Below are 7663 nucleotides of genomic sequence, written 5' to 3' on the forward strand. Positions count from 1 at the left end.
GTGGGCGGTGGGGGAGGAGGGGGGAATAAAATTCAGAACGATGTAAGTTGCAGTAGCTATTCTGAGACGAAGAGGCTTGCACAGGATAGAATAGCATGGAGAGATGTGTCATACCCGTCTTCGGATTGAAGACCGAACTACAAACATCTTTGACGTCAGCCCGTTGCAGAATTATGGAACATATTTTATGCTCAAGAATTATTACGTTTATGGAGAACGAAAAATCTTCTCTATAAAACTATATATGACGGTAGTATCTGTTCCCGAAAGAACAGTTACCGTCGATGACCATGCAGCTTTGCTCGAAATGAAATGATAATTAAGTAGACACCCTAGCTGCAAGCAGGCGTTGATACACTTCATTGGGGACATGTTGAAAATGTGTGCCCCGAACGGGACTCGAACCCGGGATCTCCTGCTTACAAGGCAGACGCTCTATCCATCTGAGCCACCGCGGGCACAGAGGATAGTGCGTCTGCAGGGACTTATCCCATGCACGCTCCCCGTGAGATCCACATTCCCAACATGTCCACAACACTACATTCGTAGTGTGCCTAATAGATGTTTGCCCATCATACTCATTACTGTAAGCAGGAGATCCCGGGTTCGAGTCCCGGTCGGGGCACACATTTTCAACATGTCCCCAATGAAGTGTATCAACGCCTGCTTGCAGCTAGGGTGTCTGTTTAATTATCATTTCATTTCGAGCAAAGCTGCATGGTCATCGACGGTAACTGTTCTTTCGGGAACAGATACTACCGTCATATATAGTTAAAAATATGGGTTCCCGGCCTTTGACCTTCTTGTGCGAACGCACACGCTATGCCCGAACTCGTACGGGACTTGGTAGATTAATCTGCCACGAGTAATGAGTATGATGGGCAAACATCTATTAGGCGCACTACGAATGTAGTGTTGTGGACATGTTGGGAATGTGGATCTCACGGGGAGCGTGCAGGGGATAAGTCCCTGCAGACGCACTATCCTTTGTGCCCGCGCTGGCTCAGATGGATAGAGCGTCTGCCATGTAAGCAGGAGATCCCGGGTTCGAGTCCCGGTCGGGGCACACATTTTCAACATGTCCCCAATGAAGTGTATCAACGCCTGCTTGCAGCTAGGGTGTCTATTTAATTATCATTTCTCTATAAAACTCAATATGGATTCTGCAAACAAAGATCTTGCGAAATTCATCTCACTCCTCCATGAGAACCACAGCGCTGTAGGCAAAAGCGTTAAGGTTGATGCCGTGTTCTTTGAGTTTTGAAAGGCATTTGACACCGTCCCGCTGTGGTATTTAGTGAGACTTCCTTGCAGACAGAACTCAACAAGTCGCCCTTAACGGAACAAAATCGACAGATGTAAACGTAATTTCCTGAGTATACCAAGGAAGTGTGATAGGATCGTTACTGTTCCCAATCTGTATAAATGATCTAGTAAAAAGTGCTGGATATCCTTAAGACTGTTCGCAGATGACGCAAAGTAGCAACGCAGAAGACAGATCGATTTGAAGAGTGACTTGCGGAGTATTGATGATTGGTACAGGCTCTGGTAGCTGACTCTGAACGTAAACAAATGTAACATATTGCACATAGATAGAGAAGAAAGCCACTACTGTACAACTACACTGTTGATGAGCCACTGCTGGAAACTGTTTCTACCGCAAAATATCTACACTCATGCTCATAAATTAAGGATAATTGCAGAATGTGGTGCCACACAACGTGGCACTACACAAAACTGGCGCTAATAGCATAGTCACATAGGGAACACACACGGTATCGGTGATAAGCTGAGAAAACCGTCCCGAAACACATGTGCTACAAAACGCCACTGTTTCCTGCTCATGTACCCCGACATCAATATGGCATATGATCACCATGCACACTTACACAGGCCGCACAACGGGTTGGCATACTCTGAATCAGGTGGTCGAGCAGCTGCTGGTGTATAGCCTTCCACTCTTGCACCAGTGCCTGCCGGAGCTCCTGAAGTGTCGTAGGGGCTTGAAGACGTGCAGCGATACGTCGACCGAGAGCATCCCAGATGTGCTCGATGGGGTTTAGGTCTGGAGAACAGGCAGTCCACTCCATTCTCCTGATATCTTCTGTTTCAAGGTACTCCTCCACGATGGCAGCTCGGTGGGGCCGAGCGTTATCATCCATCAGGAGGAAGGTGGCACCCACTGCACCCCTGAAATGGCGGACATACTGGTGCAAAATGACGTCCCGATACACCTGACCTGTTACAGTTCCTCTGTCAAAGAAATGCAGGAGTGTACGTGCACCAATCATAATCCCACCCCACACCATCAAACCACGGCCTCCATACAGGTTCCTTTCAAGGAAATTAAGGGGTTGGTATCTGGTTCCTGGTTCACGCCAGATGAAAACCCGGCGAGAATCACTGTTCAGACTATACCTGAACTCGTCCGTGGTTATAACCTGGGACCACTGTTCCAATGACCATGTACTGTGTTCTTGACACCAGGCTTTACGGGCTCTCCTGTGACCAGGGGTCAGTGGAATGCACCTTTGCCGGTCCCCGGGAGAATAAACCATGTCCGTTCAGTCGTCTGTAGACTGTGTGTCTGGAGACAACTGTTCCAGTTGCTGCGGTAAGGTCCCGAGCAAGGCTACCTGCAGTACTCCGTGGCCGTCTGCGGGCACTGATGGTGAGATATCGGTCTTCTTGTCGTGTTGTACACTGTGGACGTCTCGTACTGTAGCGACTGGACACGTTTCCTGTCTGCTGGAATCGTCTGAAAACGTCTGCACACTTACTCGCTGCACCGTACTGTGACATGCACCAACACACCTCTGCGAATGTGGACTGTTGCCAGCGCCACCGTGCGACAACCGCAGGTCAAATGCACCGCATGGTTATACCCCGAGGTGATTTAAACCCGCAAACTGCCCACCAGAGCATGTATCAGCATTATCCTTAATTTATGAGCATGAATGTAGAAGTAACTATGCAGAGCGACCTTAAGTGGAATGATCATATAAAACAATACTAAGAAAAGCAGATGCCAGTCTAAGATCCATAGGAAGAATCTAGAAAGACCGCAATTCTTACACAAAGGAAGTGCCTTATAATACGCTTGTTCGACCGATTCTTATGTATTGTTCAATAATATGGGATCTTTACCAGGTAGGGCTGATAGAAGAGATAAAGGAGATCCTACGAAAAGTGTGATCATTTAGTCGGTTAGAGAGCGTTATCGAGATTCACAACAAACTCCTTTGGCAGACGCTACGAGAGAGGCGTTATGCATCACGGAGAGGTTTACTATTGAAATTTCGAGAAACCACTTTTCGGGAAGAGTCGGACAACATATTACTTTCTCCCACATACGTCTCGCGAAATAACCACGACTAGAAAATTCGAAAAATTAGAAATAATGCAGAGGGCTACCGACAACAATTCTTCCCACGGGCCGTTCGCGAGTGGAACAGGGTAAGGGAGGTAGGTAGTACCATGGCGGAGTGTGATGTAGATGTGAAGGTTTGACGGGAGCGACTTGTGCTTCGGCTTTCACATTAAACTGAACTGTAGGTCCCTTCTCCCAGCAACATTACTAGTGTAGGTTAAGGACACGTAGATCACCGACATGGCGTCTAATTTAAAGACTGACAACGGAACAGAATTTTGCTAGTTGCAAAAAGAGTCTATACCAACAATGAAATACAACAAGCAGTGTTCAGTGTCTCGAACTATCGATAGATCACAACCTTAATTTCGAATGTACCGAAAAGTCTTAGTTCAAGTACATCAGCGCTACAGGTGTAGTTCATCAACTAATTACTTACACAATTATTGTTTCGGAAAATCACATTACAGGCAGAAAAAAATGTTCATGTAACACAGAAGAGAGAATATCTAGTCCTAGTTCCAGAACATCCTATATAGGACTCTTAAAGAGATATGACTTGGCGAAAATTGCTTCAGAAATCAAACATACCTTGATCCTGGGAAGATGTCACTAATATTTCTCTTTTCTCAGATAATATCCCAAAGCAGGAATTTAACACCTGGGGTAAAAACAACTTCTAAGAGACTTAAAGGATTTCACATGAGCAAAGAAAGGAGTATATTAAACAACCTGTCCAAGAATACAAAATGACTAGCCGGCAACGTAGTAGAGTTCACGAGTGAATCAAAGAACTTCTGTTTGGTCATTCCTTCTATTTCAGTAACAGTATTTTCGCGGAACCTCTTAATGGCTCAAATGGCTCTGAGCACTGTGGGACTTAACATCTGAGGTCATCAGTCCCCTAGACTCAGAACTACTTAAACCTAACTAACCTAAGGACATCACAAACATCCATGCCCGAGGCAGGATTCGAACCTGCGACCGTAGCGGTCGCTCGGCTTCAGACTGTAGCGCCCAGAACCGCACGGCCACTCCGGCCGGAACCTCTTAAACTTAATGGCTGAGGCTGTAACGGAATAACCGATAGCACCGTAATACTATAATCCTTCATACATCGAAAAGCAATTAATTTAAATAGTTTAAGGTAATTTTACATGTAACATGGAATTGCCATCATAGTTAATCGTGGCACTCAAAACTCTCTCAGAAGTAGTAATTACTATCGTTGCACCATGTTAAATCCAAACTGAAAAATCTTGTATGTTTAACAACGGATTTTTCAGCTTGTTTGTTTTTTTACTGTGTCTAGTGGCATAACGCTTCTAACAATAAGAACACGATAATGGTATGACGCCTTCTCGAAACATATTGAGTTTTTAAATTAAATAAACCACTTGTTTGGACAACTAATATGTTATAAGCTCCGTTAAGAGGAAATCTGTGAGCGTATTTGGTTCCATCAGTGATTACGATTGCTGTATCATGTTACTTGTAAGACGAATAGTCTTATTTGTTTGACAATGCAGTTTTGCTACTTGCATATTTGTGAGTGTGCCTAATTGCGTAACATTTTTAAGAACTTGACAATGGGATCATGTCTTTTTTAAATTAAATAAATCACACGTTTGTAACATTTGTGCAAGCGGTGCGCCGTAATCTCAGTACTGATATCGTGATAAAGATTTACTATGACTTCAAACTGATAAAATGTAATGTGTACCAGTATTTATGCAGACCAAATGAAATTATATTTTTTGGCCTCGTTTCCCATTATTTCTGTCACTATTAGACTCCACTTAGTTGCTACCATAACGAATTTTCACAAAATACCTTTAGACGTTTGCTCTTGACTATAAATTTTTGTTTAAATAATATGCCAGTTCTGCCCCATCTTTGATTGTTGACGAGGTGCCCTTTTAGTTTTAGTCACTGCTCGAAGCTTACGTGACTGATGTTTATGGAACTAACTACCACGGCGGCAGACACAGAGGCAACCTACACTACTATCTTAGAAAGCAAACAAAGCAAGACACCGTTCATGTTATTGCATCTTAAGGACAACTTTTATACCGTTTTAATAACTCCGAGACATAAGCCAAGTGCATGATCCTATCGTATGACATGTTCACGAGCGTAACAGCTTCATTAATGTTACAACCTGTATACTGCGGAAAATAACATAAGAGGCAATGAAGAAAACACCGGCTGACTATGACTGCTACTCATCTTCAGCGGCTTGATTGTTGCTTTGCTGTCAAAGTTACACGAGAAACTTCATTACTATCATGCAGGACATCCACAATGTAAAGTCATCATGGGAAATGAGTAACTGTAAATAAGCCCGCCCCCCCTCCCCCCTCCAGAATCACATTAGAATTTTTTACTTTATTTGTTTTAACTGAACGATGTGTTTTGAATAGTAATACTACATGATCATGAAACATGACACAACATTAACTGAATAATGAATAAGTAAACAGCGTCGTCAGTGGGTGTTCTGAAACACAGTACATCATTAGTTTTGCTCATACTACATGTAAATTTAAAATTCAACGTCCCGATTTTCACATCAAGTTAAATGTTAATTTTACATTTCATGACTCTCTTTCAGTCTTCTCTCTTGTAGTCACAGCTGGAAGGTCGCACTATTTCCGATTCTCTTGCGTCGAGTTTGTCTGTCTTCCGTATCACACTTTATTGTGCACGCACTATATTATCCAAGTACTAATAATCCGGACAGCAAATTACATGTATAACACGAGAACTTGAAACAAATACCCATTCAGAAAAGATAACTGTCTGTATGATAAATAAGATTTACTAATAGTTTACAAAAATCTGAAATGTAAAACTTTTAGCTGTTCTTGATTTTTCGAATGCTATTTGTAGAAAGAAATTCTTTTGAGTTTGACGTTCTGTCTTATTCATGTGACATGGCGATGGCTGCGGTTTGTAGAAAAATATTTTTTTATGCATGAAATCAAATATCATCCAACGTGCCGTCATATTGTTCATACAAAAATGAAGATATTTATGTACAGATGGAAAACAATGTACACCGATAAGGCAAAACATTATGACCACCTGCTTGATGGATTGTTTCTCCGTCTTTGCAACGAAAGACATCACTAATTCTGCCTATCAGGGATCCGACAGTCTGTTGGCAGGTTTGTGGAGGTGTCTACGCACAGGTCGTGTGATTCACGTAAATAATGGACCGCTCATCTGCGTACGCGGTGATGGTGTCCGATACCAGCCCAGATAGGTTCATTAAATTTACGTCAGGCAAATTTGGTCGCCGAGACGAGACATCGACATGAGCTCTCTTTAAAGCTCCTGAAACCACTGTAGCACGGTCCTGGCTCTGAGACACGGACAATTATATTGGTGAAGGATGACATCGCCTTCAGGGGAGACGTCAAGCATGAAGAGATACAGGTTGTTGTAGCTGTCAGCGTGTCTTCGATTACTACCACCGAGCGCTGGAAAATGTCGTCCATAGCATAATACTGCTCCCACCAGTCTGCGTGAGAGACGCACTGCACGTTTCGAGCCGCCGTAGACCTCGATGACGGCGTTTGTGGAGACGGCTATCGACGTAGTATAGCAAAAATGACATTCACTCGAAGACTCGACACATGGTCTACGTCGAAGCTCCATGTTCAACAATGCAAGGTGAACGGTGTGCTCCTAAACACTTGTGCGTGCACCAGCATTGTTCTCTTTTGGCAGAGATGCCACAGATCACTATCTATCCTACTTTACAGAGACGATAAGCCTCCGAACCCCACGCTCTGTGAAGAGTCGTTGACGTTCAACCATTTAGCGCCTAATGGTAGTTTCACTGGCCTTCTACCTCTTTCCGTACATGCTCACTACAGTGACACATGAACATTCGACCAGCTTCGCCGTTATCGAGGCACTCGTTCATGGGCTCTGCGTAATAATAACCTGCCCTTTGTCAAAGTCGCTTATCTCAATGTATTTCACCATTTTCTGCCCATATCTTCGCAAGGGTGATCCCCCACCTGTGCTTGCTCCGCATACATACTTTTGTTACCGCGTCAGGTGCCCGCAACGCCACCAGATGGCAGCCAACATCGCGGGGGGGAAGTGGTCATAATGTTTTGGCTTATCAGTGTATGTGGTGCGCTACGATCTAAACCTCTGTGGTGGTTTTTTTCAGTTGTTCGTTCTCTTACCAATAAATCACGAAGCTAAAGATAGTAACTTAATCACGGTTAAAGTAATGAACGAAAAAATTAACAGAAAAAGATGTTTTTTCAAGTG

General features: G+C 43.6%; 1 non-coding gene across 1 annotated transcript; it reads right to left on the bottom strand.

Moving 5' to 3' along the window:
- Positions 1-384: 384 nt before the first annotated feature.
- Trnat-ugu (transfer RNA threonine (anticodon UGU)) lies at positions 385-459 on the bottom strand. The gene has a single exon. It is a non-coding gene; the product is annotated as a tRNA-Thr (tRNA).
- Between the last annotated feature and the right edge of the window lie 7204 nt (positions 460-7663).

Source organism: Schistocerca nitens, chromosome 2 (assembly GCF_023898315.1).
Source record: "Schistocerca nitens isolate TAMUIC-IGC-003100 chromosome 2, iqSchNite1.1, whole genome shotgun sequence".
In the NCBI taxonomy this organism is placed as follows: domain Eukaryota; kingdom Metazoa; phylum Arthropoda; class Insecta; order Orthoptera; family Acrididae; genus Schistocerca; species Schistocerca nitens.